We start from the raw sequence: 18,717 nt of genomic DNA, 5'->3' as shown, positions 1-18,717 counted from the left end.
GGAGAGTGATTATTGTACCCCAAAGTATTACCTTGGATAAGTAAAAATAATTTCTGAGTCACTTAATTCAGTCAGTGGATCAGTGATTATTTTATTCCAAAAGGCATATTTTATTTTTAATTTTTCAGATACATGACAGGTCACTTTTTTCCTCAATAAGCTATAAATTGCTGGGCATTAAAGAGAAACATTATTTGATTTATTGAATAAAAATAGGTCAGACAGTTCTGGGAAACATTTGTCAGAGTCATACTCAGGAAAGTCAAAAGTCCACTTTCCCCTAGCTGTACCCTTCTTGCTGGTGTTTCTGATCTAGCCTAATATCAGTTAGCAGTTGTAGGGAAGGCAAAATTTTACTTCATGATGCTAAAGCACCCCAACACAAATTTCTAAAAAATTATGAGGTTTTAATATCTAATACAGAGAGAAGAGTAGGTATGACATAATGGCCACATTTGTCTGGCAGGCCACATGTATTTGTAGAGTTAGAGAACACCATGGTCTGAGATCCAAACAGCTGGATAACTCTGATTTCATTACTTATCAGCTGGGTGACCTTGAACCCTTCTGAACTTGTAAAATGTGGATGATAGTCCCCAACATAGTTGCTCTTTCTACCTCTCAGTTTGCACTGATCAAATGAAATAATTGATGTAAGAACATGTTAGAAATTCAAAAGCATTAGGCAAATGGCACTTAATATACTGGGGGAATGTGTACAAATTCGTTTGGAAACTGACCTCTCGTATTAGATGACCCTTCTAGAAGAGGACAAAATTGTATTTCATGATGTTATCATTATTCTGTCACAACAAAGTAATGACTCAACTTGTTGTATCACAAGTGCCGCACAAAAGTCACATCAAAAGATGAAGAAAAAGATTGCCCAGATAGGGGAAGGTAGAGTGCAGGAGAAGATTATGGAATACATTTCTCTCACAGAGGAACTACATTTGGTTTCTTCCTCACTCCCTGTCAAATATTGTTCTTAATTCCCTCTGAGGCTTGAGAGCATTCATTAAGATAGCCTGAGGTTCAGAGGGGCAGGGGTAAAGAAGAGCCAAAAAATAGGTGCATTTTCATGCTGACTTCTGCCCTCCCTACTTCAAGAGTTCCAGGCTGTTTGTAGGGGAATGCTAACTTGATTTTGCCTAAGCATTTGTACAGAAGACTTTTTTCATTTGGGGTTTTTGTTCTAAAATGTGTTAAATTTCAGAAGTTCAATAATGATTTTAGGTAAGTCATTTAAATTCCAAGCTTTGAAATCCCAATTCTAAATCAAACTAAGAAAAAGTTAGGCACTATGTATATAAGTACTGTAGGGTTTTTAGACAAGAAGAGTTTTATATATATATACACACACACGCATATATATTTGTTACCGTAAGTTAGCTCTTATTGCAATTAATTTGTCCTCAGAGAAAATCTAAAGTCCCCTTATTTGCAGTCACTTGTCCCCAAGACAATGAATGCCATTGCTTTTTAAAATCCAAGACCCTACCACTAATTTATTAACACATTTTAAGTGAGTTGGCTGGTACACATTGTTTTCCATTTTACCACTGAGAGGTAATTCCGATTATACTATAACGGATTGAGTACAAATCGTTATTTCTTTTCATTTAATCGCTCAAATCGTGTGTTCATAAAAAGACAAATATCTGAAACAGACTTCCAAAAGAAGTTTTAAATACTGTACAAAACCATAGGTTTGCCAAGTAGAAAACTGGCGGTTTAGCTTTATTTGTAAGCTATATTTATCCGAAAGTCCCAACCAGGTATGAGCCTGTTTAGTTTTTAAAAACCCTGACTCCTGGCTCTGCCACCCGTACTGCAAAATCGTCAGGTGAGGCTAAAGAGAAAAATCAGATGACGCGCTGTTTGAAGCGTTAGGTATGCATTTTCCCTTGTGCATTTGCTTATGTATATATATTGAGAAAAGCCGAGTGAAAAGGAGTGGGAGGAATTAAAGGAAACAGCGAAGAAAAAGGGCGCTACGGTCAAAACGCCTAAAACTGGGCCGAAGGGGCTCGATGGAGCCGGAGTCACGTGGGCCAGGTCACATGACCCGAGGGCGCCCAGTACCCGGCGAAGGAAAGCGGCCGGTGTCCTTTTGCTGAGTCCCGGCAGGCTTCATGGAGCTTGAGGTGGGTTTGAGGGATGACCTAAAGGAAAGTAATTAAATATGTGTTTTTCTTCTGTTTTTAATTAAATAACAGACAGTAAGGAGAACAGCTGAGTTTTTTTTTTTTTTATCTTCATTTTATTGAGATATATTCACATACCACGCAGTCATACAAAACAAATCGTACTTTCGATTGTTTACAGTACCATTACATAGTTGTACATTCATCACCTAAATCAATCCCTGACACCTTCATTACCACACACACAAAAATAACAAGAATAATAATTAGAGTGAAAAAGAGCAATTGAAGTAAAAAAGAACACTGGGTACCTTTGTCTGTTTGTTTCCTTCCCCTATTTTTCTACTCATCCATCCATAAACTAGACAAAGTGGAGTGTGGTCCTTATGGCTTTCCCAATCCCATTGTCACCCCTCACAAGCTACATTTTTATACAACTGTCTTCGAGATTCATGGGTTCTGGGCTGTAGTTTGACAGTTTCAGGTATCCACCACCAGCTACCCCAATTCTTTAGAACCTAAAAAGGGTTGTCTAAAGTATGCGTAAGAGTGCCCACCAGAGTGACCTCTCGGCTCGTTTTGGAATCTCTCTGCCACTGAAGCTTATTTCATTTCCTTTCACATCCCCCTTTTGGTCAAGAAGATAGAACACCTGAGTTTTTAAACTATGCTTGCAAAGGTTTCGAAGTTTTTACAAAATGGGGCATATTCTTTGTAACTGAAAACTTTTGGAAACAATGGTGGCTCTGAAAGGTTTAGATAGAGCTTCCTACTGGGCCTTTGGCCTCCAGGGACAGGGAGCATTGGCATTTTTTACCCTGTCACCAATTGTCATCTTAAGCAGACAAGCAAGTGAGTGGGAAGGAAGGGGGAAGATTAAAGAAATGTATTTAACTTGCTATCCAGAGTAGGTTGGTTCAAAGTATTAAATCATCTGTGGCTAAGAAACACAAGGTCTGTATTTGCATTGCTGTGCTGTTTGTGCTTTGATGCTGGCCTACTGTTGATGGGCCTTTGGGGAAATGATAGGAGGCTTGAGATCAGATGACCACCACTAACTAACTTTAGACAGAGACACTGGATCCCTGCTTTCAACCACCTCCTAGACATGAGCCGGTGACCACTGACTTAGGGAAGGGAAAATCCCTGCAGAGAGGTAGGCATGAATTACTGGGTGGCTGGGTAGGAGGATGGGCAACAGAAGATCCGAAGATTCTGGCGTGGCAAGCAATCTTCTGAGAAACTTTTGGGGTGTCCCTGAGTAAATTTCATTTATTCCCAATCACAGTTGATTCACCTTTTTGACCTGACCTCTCACTTTTGTTGTATGGTACTAGGGTACTGTATGACAAAAATCTTCTAATGCTAATTTCCTCCGCTATGTCTATTTCATCAATAATGTTCTCAAAATACTCAATATGCCCTGTCAGCGCCCATGTTCAGCAGTGTGCTTGGCATAAACCAAAACTAAACTCAGCATTAACATAAAATAAATGGCAATGCCCAATGGAAACGTAATAGCTTGGGAGAGGGTAACTGGGCAAATGTGAAGTTAAAGGAAGTGTCTTAAATCCCAGGAAGACTCAGGGAGGAGTTGTAAGTATAAACCTCGACTCTCCACTCTTTGGCTTGGGGCACTCTCTGCAGCTTTTGCTTTCACTTTTAGAGTCATTCCATATCATAGGCCTATATTAGAGAAAGAGTATTGGTAATCATCAATGTTAAATTAAAACTCTTCTCTTTATTACCATTGTTCATTCCTTTACTTTAAATATCTAAATTTTTAGCTACCATTTCCTGAGCATCCATTTGTGCCAGCCACTGCATATATTATCTTAAATTCTCACAGCCTCATAGGAGATATGGTATTATTATCTCCATTTTGCAGAGAGGTTAATGTAATTTGCCCAAAGTCATGACTGAAGGTGGCAGAACTGTGAGTTGAAACCTAGGTCTGGCTGATTCCAAAGGCTAATTGCCACTGAATTATTTTAGCGCTCTTTTTCTGTAACTAGAAATTGTCCCAAAAAATTATAAGGGAAGCTTAATAAATGTGCCTTCAGTTAGTTCTATAGACTCAGGGATCAAAACCAATCTAAAGATCGGAAGGCAGGTTATGTATGAAATTAAAAGTGTTAATAAAAACAGCATAGCATAGATGTCTCCGTTCTCATTTCCTTAATTTAATTTCTGTTTTCAATGATTATCATTTCTATTAAGTCATCTTGACCTCAATCCAAAATATATACCAATATTGTTATTCACTAGTATAAACTATAGTAAAATTGAATGCATGTATCTCAGTTTATGTCAGACAATTCTAAGCTTTCAGTGAACATTGCCAATATCAACAAAAATATTGGATTTAAATGCAGAGTCTAGTTACTAAAGGTGTATGATTTGTCATCTGCCATTGGTAGCTTGAGTGTCTCAATTAAAATGGAGAGAAGAGCAGGGAGAAAAGGAGAAGAGGTAAGGCCAGAAACAGATGGGGGTAAAATCCAGGAGGCAGTGAGCCCCAGAGGCTTGGGAGTGACTGAGTCAGAGGAATGTACAGCATCCTAAATTGGAAAGACTTTAAGGAGCCTAACTAACTAGTAGAAACAGTCACCATGGTTGCATGGTTGGCCCTTAAATACTCATGTTGAACGTCTTTATGTCCTGGGCACATCGAGAAACTTTATAATTCACATTTTTATAACAGCTGCATTTTGTATCATCTTTGGCATATCCCTTCAGCGTGCACAAAGCCTCTTATCTCGCCAACAGTCTCTCCCTGGACTGCTGTCTCTTTCAGCTGCTTAGGGCCACGTCCCTTAAATCTCCCAGCTGTCTTTCTTACCTCTCAGCCCTTGCTTCCTTTATCTGTTTTTGTTTTTTTTTAATCTTTCCCAGCTGCCACTTTTGGCACAGTGATTGTCTCAGTGCTCTCAGAATGAGACATTTCAGCATGATGATGTGGGGAAAGAAGATAGCCTTTGTAACAGTGGATTTTCAAAATTATCTCTCAAAACCCTCCATCTCAGCTTTGGTACAACTTGCACTCCATGAATCAACCTCTGCGTTTCTGAAAGGATGAGACACCCCAGAGGTTTGCAATAAAGAAAGGCAAGAGAAGACCACAGGGCATTTAATTGTCCAAAATAAAAGATTTCTCCCCTTAGAAAAGCAAATGTTCTTCTGTGGAAGCCTCACTGAGTTTATGTAACACCCTATCAGTTGGATAAAATGCTAACCAGCCTCCCCAACATGTACAGAAATGTGAATGCTAAAAGCTGGAGAGAAATTTCTTTTCGTATTTGACACTGGCTTCAAATAGTTTTTGACTGTTTGACTACTACCAATACCTCTAGTTGATTGTAAACTTCCATAACCAATGTGATTAGCATGCTCTGAGTAATTTTTACAGCAGAATTTTGGGTGATTGAATGGGATTATCAGATTTTCTTAACATGATGGGTTCTGAGAGATTAAGATAAATAGTATAATCCTAGGGATTCTTTCCCACCACATTTTTTTTAATTTCAAAATTTCTAAAATTTACAAACATTCTGTACCCACCAACCAACAACTCCCTCTTTTCCCCATTCTACCTCCAACTCATGGTACCCCCTAATCTACTTTCTGCCCCTATGAATTTGCTTATTCTAGATATTTCATATGTGGAATCATACAGTATTTATCCTTATGTGCCTTGTTTATTTCACTCAGCATGTCTTCAGGGTTCATCCATGTTGTCTCATGTCTTGTAAGTTCTTTAGTTTTTACTGTTGAATTATGTTCCAATCTATGTATAGGCAACATTTTATTTATCTTCACATCTATTGATGGGCACTTAGATTGTTTCCGTCTTTGGGCTGTTGTGAATAATGCTTTCTGTAAACATTGGTATGCAAGTGTCTGTTTGAATCCCTGTTTTCAGTTCTTTAAGGTATATACCTAGGAGTGGAATTGCTGGAGTAGAAGGTTTAACTTTTTGAGAAACCACCAAACTATTTTCTGCAGCATCTGGACCATTTTATATTCTCACCAGCAACACGTGGGTTCCATTTTCTCTACCTCCTCTCCAGCATTTTCCATTTTTTAAATAATGGCCATCCTAGTGGGTGTGAAGTGGTGTTTCATTGTGGTTTTGGTTTGTATTTCCCTAATGGCTAATTAGGGGTGTGTTTTTTTTCTTTTTTTTTTTTTTAACTTTGCAATAAAGGCTTGAGAAACTGCAAATTCAAGCAGAAAACTCTCATCTTGCCACTTTGCTAGACACAGCGAGGCTGAGTTTCTGTTCTGGCAATTGTTGCTTCTTAGTTCCCACTCAAGAAAATGTTCAAAAAGTACAGATGTCTTAAATAATATCCTATTTTTCTTTGGAGTTGGTCAATATTGTTCTCTTCTATATATGCCCAGGAACTTTGAACACATTTTGTAAAATATCTTTGTGTTGCTAGTAAGATAAATTATTATTTCAAAGAATGTTATCAAGCAATATTGAGTTTTCAAATTCAGGGGCTCTTTCCCAAAAAGATAAATCTCTTGATTGTCGAGAAATACATACCCACTGTGCTGTGAAGTAAATGGGGACTTTTTATATAGTTAATTAAATTCAGATTCTTTGGGTGAAGGGAAATTCATACAGGTATGGCCTATCCAGAATGAATTTATTCATTTTGTGTATCTTCTCAATAATAACTCCTTCACCATTTCTGAATATATTCTGTAGATATCTGCATTGATTGTAGTCTGCCAGAAAGAACGATTGAATTCACACACATGCGCGCACCTCTCCAATTTACAAAAGACAAACTCTAGCTATTGTTAACTAGATAACAGTTTGGATTCTGAAAGGAATAGCTCGTGTTAGAAGGATGGTAATTCTGCACGTGTAAAAGATGAATCAGTGTTATATTTAAGATCCTGAGAGTTCGTAAGTTTATAATCTGGGTTGGCTCGGTAGAACATAGTCCTAGGGCAGATAAATAATGGAACCTGTGGATTCTGCAAATTGAAACTTAAAAACTAAAGTAATTAGTTTTCATTTCCAGAGTAGGTCACCATCTTTTTTGTCATAATGGTGTTCCTCTTCCTATTTTAATACAGTGACATCAATAGTAACATCTAATCTTTATCGGGCATTATTGGGAATTCCTTATGTATAAGCATGTTAAGTGTGCTACATGTTTCTGGAGATTTACTTCTATGTAATAGCCAGTCTCTGAGAGCTAACATTTCCTTGAAGTTATTAATTTTCACCAGGTCTTTGAATAAATGACTTTTTAAAATCTTCAGTAGAAGACAGTAGGAGTAACTAAAATGGTGGGAGCTGGTTTCTTAAAATTAATATTTCCACTGTTTAGTATCAGTTATTTTTCTTATGATCATTCAAGAGGAATTGCTCACAATGGTAAGTATAAAATTCTAATCATTTCTATGCTTTCAGCTATGTCAAGTTAGATTTACATGGTATGTTTTTTTGGAGACAGAGATGTTAGTTAATACAGAGATGAATCCAAACGTAAAAGCTATCAAAAGCCTATGGGGACATGCAAAGTCATCACAGAAAGAAGCAAAGTATTCTCTAAGGGTGGTAAAATAAAAACGTGCAATGTGTGAAGAACTGTAAATGTGAACAAAGAGAGGGATGGAACCATTTAACTGGGCCAATTACCTATTGCTGTGTAATAAACCAACACAACGTAATGGTGTAAAAACAAAACCAATTTTATTGTGATCGCTGCCTGTAGGTCAGGAATTAATTCAGAAAGGGCACAGTAGAGACAGCAGCCTCTCTGCTCTTCACCCTGTGCTCTCCAGTCACCTGGGGTGGTTAGAATGATGGAGGGTGGCTCAAAAGCCTGGCGGCCGGAACAGCTGCAGCTGGGCTCCACCTCCGAGATGTCTTCTCCAGCACAGCAGAGAACTTACACACCATCTCAGAACAGCCATACAAAATGCTTCCTGCAGGCAAGGGGAAAGCTGCATGGCCTCTTCTGGCCTGCCAGCGGGAGTTCTATAGCCTCACCTCCGCCACATTCTGTCAATTCCAAATGAGTCTCTAATGCCAACCCAGACCCAATGGCAGGGGACTTAGACCCCACCTTTTGATGTGAGGAATAAAAGTATTGGGGGCTACTTTTTAAACTGCCACATTAACATTTTCTCCTATATAAATTCATTTCTTTTTTATGCCTTTTTCATTCTGATAACTAATTTGTACAAAATAAGTTCTCTTCCTCTTTCTTTGACTGTATTTGCTCATTTCTGAAGTGTAGGAATTGGTGAACTGAATTAGAAGTGCCAGAGCCCCTGGAGATATCTGTGCAAGAGGTTATTTCTGACGTAAAATTGAATTTGTTGTGTTTTTGTTTGCTTGGTATTGAAGAGAAACTCATGTAACATAAAAATTAACCATTTTAAAGTGCACCATTCAGTGGTATTTAGTACATTCACATTGTGCAACCACCACCTCTATCTAGTTCCGAAACAGCATCATCTTCTCAAAAGAAAATCCTGTACCCACTAAGCAGTTTCTCCCTGGATTCCTCACCCCCCTACACACGCACACATACCTCCCCAGTCCCTGACAACCACTGATCTGCATTGTCTCTCTTGATTTATCTATTCTGATATTTCATATAAATGGAATCATGTAACATTTGTCTTTTTGAGTCTTGCCTATTTCATGTAGCACAATATTTTCAAGATTCATCCATGATGTGCCATGTATCAGTACTTCATTCCTTTTTATGGCTGAATAATATTCCATTTTATGGATATACCACAATTTGTTTATCTGTTCACCCATTGATACCAAATTTGTCTTGATAATAAAACAGAAGTTCAAATGTCAATAGAATATGTTAAATAGTTATTGCATATAATTTACCACCCAGCTCTTTAGGGGATTGACACTTTTTCAAAACCTGGTGACCACCTTGCCAGATATCCAGATGTGGGTCTAAATTCCTAGAGTTGAGTTGTACGCTGAAGGATAGATAGCCAGATCTAAGGAGCACAGAGGGAACTGGGACATGAAAGGGCAGGAACCCATGTCCAGAAGGCTGTACAATTAGAGGAACACTGGCCTGGGAGGCCAGACACTTGAAGTTCAGTCCATTCCTCACCAGTAATCACCAGCATGTGCCTAAGCAAGTCCATTTACTTCTTTGTCCCCAGTTTCCTCCTCTGTAAAGAGTTTGGACTACACAGCCTCGAGTTTCTTCCTTTGGTTAGAATAACATGATGATTTTAGTTCAAGTCCTTCCTCCTGCCTTCCTAACAGGGCAGCTCTTAAAGCATATATGAGAAAAAGAGAGGAACAGTAATTCAACAAGCTTTCCTTTGGTATCTTACTTAGATCTTGCAGTTCAGACATGTTTACATGTAATAAAATGCCTAAACGAAGAGAAGACAGACCTGAGAAAGAGCTGAAGAGAGGGTATTTTGGAGTCACAGGGTTACAATCAAAAATTTGGGTCCAGAGCTAGCTCAGCCTGAGAGATCCAGGAATGTGTCTCTCTAGGGCAATGACAGTAATTGTCAGTGTCCCTACCTTCTTCCAAGCTTGTCTGATACCTCTGTTATTCCCTCCATCAGAGAAAAGCCTCTCCTCCTTTGAAAAGCAGCTTGAACTATAGCCACCATCACGATGTCTTGGGCGGTATGCACGTGGCAGCTGTGGGGGGACATCCGTGCCTACTGAAGTGAGGCTGATAAGCTGTGTTGTTTTTGTCTAGGGTACCCTGTCTAACAGCGAGCACCATCAATAATCCATGGTCCTGTGGAGAAAGAACCCTATTAATAAGAAATGTGGCTGTTTGCAACACCAGAGCCAATGATGCCCTCTTTCCAGAGAAACAGAATCTGTTCACGGTGACACAGCACTCTCTGAACTTTCCAATTACGTCACCAGATAGCTCAGATGAGAAGCAATTTTAGAAGGTGCATTCAACATACTATTGCCCTTTCGGCCAGCCTCATTTGTCAGGGTCAAAGCCTGGTCACAAACAAACTTGACCAGAAGTTTGTTTGTTGGTTTGTCATTAACATTAGTCAAGGGGGCACTGACTTATTTTGGGGCTCAAGGCTTTATATCAGGTAACTGTTTAGGCGTGAAAGAGTTTATCTGGATGGTTTTAGATCCTATATGGAAGGCTGAAAATTAACAGAATTCCCATGTATATATTTTAAATTTCATTTAAAGTTCAGAATCTTCTAGGTCTGTCTAGTTCTTCCTTGTGGTAATATTTAATTATTAATCCTACTTTACTTTTAGGTTCTAATGTAAGTGTGCATTAATAGAGTGCTCACTGGGGAGTTTGCAGAAATCATGGCAGGACAAAGTCATTAGAATGCGATGGCAAGAGGCATGAACTTGCATGCAGACTGACCTGGGACTGAGTCTGGCTGTACCACTTGCCAGCTGTGACCTTAGGCAGGTTACATAACCATCTCGAGTCTCCCTTTCCTCCTCGGTGAGATGGGGATAATACCTTACAAAGTAAGATAAGGTAAACGTGGAGCATGGCATTAATTAGCATTCAATAAAATTAGGTATTTTTGATTCTTATTGCTTTACTCAATTATTCATCCAACAAATATTTATTGAGTGTTTAATATGTGCTATGCATTGTTCTTGGCATTGGTGATATAGCAGTGGAAAAATCAAAATGTGGGCACTCTTGAAGCTTCTATTCTGGAGACAGGGGAGACTGAAAATAAATGAACAAACAAATGTACTTTTCCGGTAGATGAGAAAAGCAATACAGTAATGAAGAATAAAGTAGGAAAGGGGATAGAGTAATAGTGGTGGGAAGTGGGTAGTGGTATTTTTTTCATTGGCTAGTCTGGGAAGTTTCTCTGACAAGATGATTTTGAAACTAGGAGAGTATGACAAAAGCATTTAAACTGCATTTAAACTTCTGCATGGATGTGACACCCTGCACTCCTTCTCATATTTCCTTAGGAAAAGCAAGTCTCATGGCAAGCCTGACTTCAATAAGCTGGGAAAGTATAATTTTCTCCCAGGAAGGGCAAGCAGATACTGGTAAACTGTAATACAATCGACCAAACAAGTCTCTGTTGGTCTTCCCAGAAAGTGTTCACCACTGCTTCCTCTGCTTTGCCTCTAGAACTTCTCTATGCCTCTTTTATTACAGAGGGTGCTACAATGGTTTACATGACTGTCTCCCCAGCCAGCCAGGATTAGGTGAAGGTTTGGACTGCCTTTTATTGTCTTGTAATTTACACGGTTTCTAGCACACCGTAGATGCACAGTCATGCCCACTGAATTGAATAGGATTGGGTTTGATTGGACTGAAATAAAACAGAGTATTTGAGTCTGTGTTGATATAAACAAATAAGCCCAAATGGAATATGGAGTAATGCAACATTATCTTAGATGGGACTTTAATGCAGAGATGTGTTTGCTCAATGATGACACTTAATACATGAGAAAGTCAGTCTCTAGTTTGTCCATCTCATAGCCCGAAGCCCTTTGCCTTAGTTTGCCAGGGCTGCTATGACAAATGCCACATGCTGGTTGGCTTAGCAACAGGAATGTATTGGCTTATGGCTCCAGGGGCTTGAAGTGCAAAATCAAGTTCTCAATAGACCATGCTTTCTCCTGGAGTCTAGTGCGTTCTGGAGCTGGCTTGCTGCTCTCCCGGGGGTTCCTTGGCTTGCATTTCTGCCTCTGTCACAGGGTGGTCAGTCTCCTTGTTCTCTTGCAGCTTTCTGTGATGTCTTCTGACTTCTGTGTCTGAATTTTGTTTCTCTATAAGGCCTCCAGTCCTACGGATTAAGGTCCACCCTGATTCAATTTGGTTTCACCTAAATAGGATCTTCAAAGAGCCTAGTCACAAATGAGTCCACACCCGAACTGATAATAACATCTTCAAAGATTTGACTTACAAATGTAAGGAACATGGATTAAGAATTGAACATGGCTTTGGTGGGGAACATGATTCAATCCCGATCATCCCTATTGAAAAAATAACACAACCACCACCTGGTTATTTATTTGTGTGTTTACTTACAAAATACGTATTCAAAGTAAAATTTAAAATAATTAAAAAGGGTAAGCAAAATCCACCCTCCCTATATCTTGCCTCTACTTTACCTCTAGACAGATAAACACTGTTGACACCTTTTTATGTGTCTTCCAGAAATTTTCCATTTATGCACAAGCATATACATTATTTTTACATAAGTCATACAGTACATGTGATTCTGCCATTTACTTTTTTTATTTAACAGTGTATCCTGAACACCTTTAATATCAGTCTATGTGAGTCTACCCTCTTGTTTATGGCTGCATGATAGTCCATGAAAATTACCATAATTTATATATCTAGGCTTATATTAGTATACATTTAAACATTTAATATCTTGTAGTATTACAAATGATGAAATATATCACCTACATACTGATGACTTCCTAGTTTACATCTCAAACCCTAATGTCTTTCCCAGATTCCTATACCACGTATCTACTTGGTATCTTCACTTTTGAGATCTAATGGGCATCAAAAACTTAACTTGTCCATATCTGGCCCCATTAAACCTCTCCTAATTTTCCCCTTCTCAATTAATGGCATCTACATCCACCCAGAAATATAGACCAAAATATAAGCAGTCATTCTTATTTCCTATCTTTTCCTCATACCCATATCCATATCATCCAATTTCTCATTGGCTCCAAAATATATCATGAATTTAACCTCTTTCCCTGATCTCCACTGCTGTCACCTAGGCCAAGCTTCTGTGGTGTTTCACTTGTCTACTGTTAGCCTCCTAGCTAGTGCCCCTGCTTCCACTCCTGACCGTTTAGATCCATTCACCACAAAGTGACAAGAGTGATCTGTTGTTGTTGTCATCACACATACAAAACTATATGCAATGTTTAAATTCTGTAAGAGTAAAAAAAAAAAAAATCAAGCACCAAATGTACGCATCATCCTGCTTAGGAAAGAGAATATTACTAATAAATAATTTTACTTTTATTTTATTATGAAAACTTTCAATCATACAAGAAATTGAAAGAATTGTACCATGAATATCCATATACCCACTATGTAGTTTCCATGATATACATTTTACTATATTTGCCTTATCATCGATTTGCCCATGTATCTAACCCTCTATCCATCTATCCTCTTTTTTTATGCATTTGAAAGCACGCTTCAGTATACATATTACTAACTTTAGTCAATGTTTGCTTACAGCTCTTTCTTTTGCTTTTTGGAGGATAAAACTTAAATACAATTACATGCATAAATCTTAAGTTTACTGTTTTGTAAGTTTTAAATCCTACTACAATATAGAACATGAACATAAACCAAGAAAATTCCTTCATGCCTGTTCCCAGTCAACCCACACCCCAACCTCCAAACCTAGAGGGATCTATTGTTCTGATTTTTTTCCTACTTAGATTAGTTTAGTCTGTTCTAGATTCCATATAAATGAAATCACACAGCATGTTCTCTTTCGTGTGAAGATTCTTTTGCTCCAAGTTGTGTTTTTGAGATTTATCCATGTTGTTGCATGTATCAATAGTTCATTCCTTTTGATTGCTAACTAGTATTCTATTGTATACATATACCACAATTTGTTTATCCATTCTCCCGTTGATGCACGCTTGGGCTGTTTCCAGTTTGAGGCTATTATAAATAGAGCTTCTATGAACATTCCCATACAAGTCATTTTTTGGACGTATGTTTTCATTTCTCTGGTTAAAGACCTCAGGAGTAGAATTGCTGGGTCATAGGGCACGATTATGTTTAGTTTTATAAGTTACTGCCAGACCTTCTTCCAAAGTGTTTCTATCATTTTATATTTCTACTAACATTGTATGGGAGTGCTTGCTTTCTCTTTATGCACTGTGGTTTTACTTCTCCTTCACTCTCTAAGATCCATCCCTTTGGGATTTGAGCTTTATATGGGTTTTGTTTTATACTCCCACCTAGGATAGGCCTTGATTTTATCTCCTTGAGTCCTTGAGTATCAATCAAAACAGAAGCTAAAGTTCACCAGGTTGAGCAAATACCCTCAGGATAAAATCCAATTTCAGAGCTATACCTCCTCGGATTCCAGCTTTTATTTCATTTTGGCACCTGCAAATTCCTTACTTTTTTGCCAGATCATGGAAACATTAAAAATATAAACACCCAGTTTTAGTTTTTTTTAATGAGAGAATCATTCAGGAAATCTAGTCTGCCATGCTTTCATAATTGGAAGTCTCCAGACTTTACATTTTAAAATGTAAATCAGATCATGTCACACTTCTGATTAAAATTTTCCGGTGGCTTCACATGACACTTAGAACAAAACTCAACTTCCTATTTCGACCTTCAAATCTCTATATGATGTGGCTGTGCTTACGTTCCTGACCTTCTCCTAAAATATTACCCTCCTGGCACATTGGCCTTCTTTCTGTTGCTCAGACACACCCAGCTTTGCTTCTTCTCTGGGCATGCTGATCCCTTTACCTGGTGCCTCTTTCTTATCTTGAACATCTCAGAGAGACTCTCCCTGACCATCCAGTCTAAGGTAGCTCCCACCCCCCACCAATCATTCTTTATTTCAACAGTCTATTTTCTGGTAGATCTTATCACCAAAAGAAATCATGTTGTTATTTACTTATTTTTGTAGATTGTCTCCCTAAAGGGAGAAGATAAATTCCATGAGAGCAAAGATTGTGTTCCTTTGTTTCATCGCTGCTTTCCCAGTGCCTAGAATGTTACTTGCAATCTAGAAGGCACTCAGTGAATAGCTGTTGAAATGAATGAATGAATGAACAAATGAATATATTCTGTGGGACTAACCTTACATAAACATGTTTTTGTTTGCTGTGCATATAGTCATGCCTGGGTAGATAAATAATAATCTTTACTTTAAAACTAAATGGCCTTCCCTTTATTTTTCTTTTTACATGGCATTATTTGGATTCTTAAAAATATATAGGTGTATATGATCTACAAATTGCAAGGATATTACTGAGGATTTGTTATATAAAAGGGATGCTGATTTTCAAAGGGTTGGGAACCACTGTTGCAGGTGCTGGTGATTGTACTCTAAGCTCTAGACCCATATTGTCCAATGTTCTTTTGGACACTTACCCATCAGATATCACATGGTGTTCAAAATTTAACGTGTCCAAAACTGAATACATCATCTTGCTCCGTTAAATTCCTGCTTGTGCTTGGTTCCCAGGTGTTACACTCTTGTTTGCCTTCCACCCCACCCCTAACCATTTAATTAGTCATCAAATTCTCTCTTCCTTCCTCCTCGACATCACTTGCTATTCCTTTCCAACTCCATGCCATGCCTTAGTTTAGATGCACATCATCTTATATGTGGAAAGTAGCAACATTCTTCTCTTGGATCTTTCTGCCCCCATATGTCACTCTTATTCATACACTATATAAATATTGATAGTATTATGGATACTGAATAATGGAGAGCCTACTGCATATAACATTGGCTGTATTACAAAATTCACCATACACGCTGATCTTTCTAAAATTTCCAATCTGATCATGTCCCCGTCTCCTCATTGCCTACCAAAGTTAAGTCCATTCCCCTCTACCTTTACAATCAGGCACCATCTTAATTCTTCAGTCACACTCCCCAATACTCCACTCATGCCCCAACATTTCATCCATACAGACCAAATCTGCAGTTCCCCAAGCCATGTTCTTATATGCCTGAAAGTCTTTAAACAGTTTATTTCCTCAGCCTGAATCATTCACACCACACCTCCTCTTGACTGTTATTGAAATCTGTAATCATCCTTCAAAACTTAGTTTGACCATCACTTCCACTAGGAAGCTTTCTCACATCATCAGGCTCAGTTGCCTGGGTCTTTTCTCACATATAGATCCCTATACCATTGCACTAATTATACTGTATTGTAACTCTTTATGTGCTTCTCCCCAGCTGCAGTACAAACTCCTCACAAAATCGCACCCAGCCCAGTGCTTGACATGTAAAAGATATGCAACAAACATTTGTTGAGTGGACTAATGACTCTTGCTCTCACATGGCATCTTTCTTCTAGAATTATCATTTTTAATCTCTGGTTGATGAGCTTGAGTTAATATTTCTCCATATTATTTCCCCATGGTTCTTGACACGATCCTTTTTATGCTTCTTTTATAGGTCCTTAGCATGGGATTTAATTAAATCATACTCACTAGAATTGCTGCATATTTGCTATGAGCAGAGCAATCTGAGCTTGAAAAACAAGAACAAACAAACAGACAAACAAACAGAAAAAAGACACAGATGGTCCCTGGCATCTGGCATTGAGAACTTCATAATCTTATGAGGAAATGATGGCATCATAGAACTTTAGAGCTGGAAGAGACTTCTGAGCTTTAATCCAGGTTCATTATTTTACAGAAAGGGAAACTGAGTGGAAGAGATGCCTCTGGAATAGAACCTAAGTTTCCTGGCAGTAATAGTACTATACACACATGCACATACAAACAAACATACGTGCACATGAAATATACATGTACATGCATGAACATACTGAGAGAGTACAACACACACAGAAACATAGATCCATACCAAGAGAAAGACTAAGAGAGTGACGTAAGTGAATGAAACATTCATGTTTAGCCACCAAATGAAAACCTATTTAAAACAGAGGGTATGTTAGTGAAGTGAAAAGACCAGTGGGTGGCCATGGATAGGCCATGAACTGTATGCTCTTTCCATCTCCATTTCCTCATTTATAAAGTAGGAACAAGGCCTACCTTGTAGGGAGTGGTGGGAATTATAAATGATGTATGTGAAATGCCTGATCAACTAGGGATGCTTTTGGTTGCAAGTAACATAAAACACAATCTATAGAAACTTAAAAAAATAAGGGTTTATTTATCTCATTTAAAATGTGGAGATGGGTGGCTGAATTGATTCAGTGGCCTTTGTCTCCAAATTTTTCTTGAACTTTCCTCTGTTTTTGGTCTCATGATGGCCAAATAATGGTTAGAGCTCTGGACATCAAATCTGCATTCAAAGCAAGAATAAGGGGGAAAGGGGACAGCAAGCTCACCTAGAAATACCCCAACAGAATTCTGCCTATGTCTCATGGCCCAGTGTTATCACATCATCATCCCTAGCTACATAGAAAGCTACAAAAAGCAAATGTTTGGCTTTTAAGCCTCTGTAGTTGGGGTAGGAAGGGGAAGAAATGTGGGAATAGCTTCTTAGTAACCAATGAACAGTACCTTCCACAAGAACCTACCACGTAGAAGAGGCTTAGTAAGAGGTAGTTATTAGAATTTTAAATAAGCCTTTTAGGTTTCCCACAAATGCATCTCATCATCAGGATCTCTGTGCCCTTTAACAATGAACTTCTCATTATGAAGAGTTAGCAAGAAAGTATTAGCTGGTTTCAGTGTGGTTCATTACTCCAGCCCATCACTTGCTTTTTACATCTTATATATTCCTAGAGATTGCCCTGGGAGTCTGGAAATTTGGTGATGCAGCCATGAACTCCATTATTTTAACTTTAGCCTTCAAGGTAAAGATTCAATAATAAACTGATGTTTAGATCATTTTGTTAACTTTTTATTTTGAAATAATTTCAAACTTATAGGACAGTTGCAAAAATAATACAGAAACCATACAGAGAATTCCAGCATCTCCCCACCTTTAGATCTATTTTTAACAACTTGGATTTGGAGGTAGTATTTAGAAAAAACCCCAAAAACACACTGAAGATTATGAAATAATGAAATTGTAAGTGAAAGCATGAATAATAGGTTGTTGTTCTTTATCATCCTTCAAGACTTAAATAAAATGACTGACATCTCAGAGTCAAAAAATAGTTCAGGATTTAATTGGCAAAGGTATTTTAAGGTTTAGGCTTTTTCTATTTTTCTCCTGCCTTGGTAAAAATATGAATTAGGTTGCAAGCATGGAACATCTTGAAATAGTAGTTACTAAGACAACGTCTTAAATTAAGAATTAATTGGATTTAAAAATTCTCCCATTTGCACATACAAACATATTGGTATTGTGCTTCTCATTTTGTCTTGCCTCCCTAAAAGGAGACTGTATGTTCTGATAGCTAACATTTTCACACTTATATAAGTAAGTAGAATCTTACTTTAAATATAATAAGCATAATAAAGCATTTCCCCTCCATGAGAAGGTGGTTTATTACAAGTTACAGAAACTTATAACATACTTGATTATAGGTCTTTAGGCTAGCTTTCACCCAATTTTAGTAAATAGCTACTTTCATCTCAAAGTTGATTCCAGAATTTCCATGATTATTTGCCACCGACACCTGGGCTTGTTTTCTGTCTGCTTTCTTTAATTCCTTGTTGTGATCACACCAGTTTCCTCTAAAGTAGTCAGTTATGCATCCAAATTTGAGCTATGTGAGAGCTGGCAGGTGAAACAGATGCTATGAATTAAGAGTTCATGTAGAATGTCCCTGCTCTCTGTGGATATGTAAGCTTTTCTGTGATGTACACTCATGGAAGGTTGGGGCAGAGGAAAAATTAAATCCCAGGTCTATGTGAACTTGACATTCCTGCATACCTTTTACACAGAGGCA

Source organism: Choloepus didactylus, chromosome 7 (assembly GCF_015220235.1).
Source record: "Choloepus didactylus isolate mChoDid1 chromosome 7, mChoDid1.pri, whole genome shotgun sequence".
NCBI lineage: Eukaryota > Metazoa > Chordata > Mammalia > Pilosa > Megalonychidae > Choloepus > Choloepus didactylus.
This window is presented reverse-complemented; position numbering follows the sequence as displayed.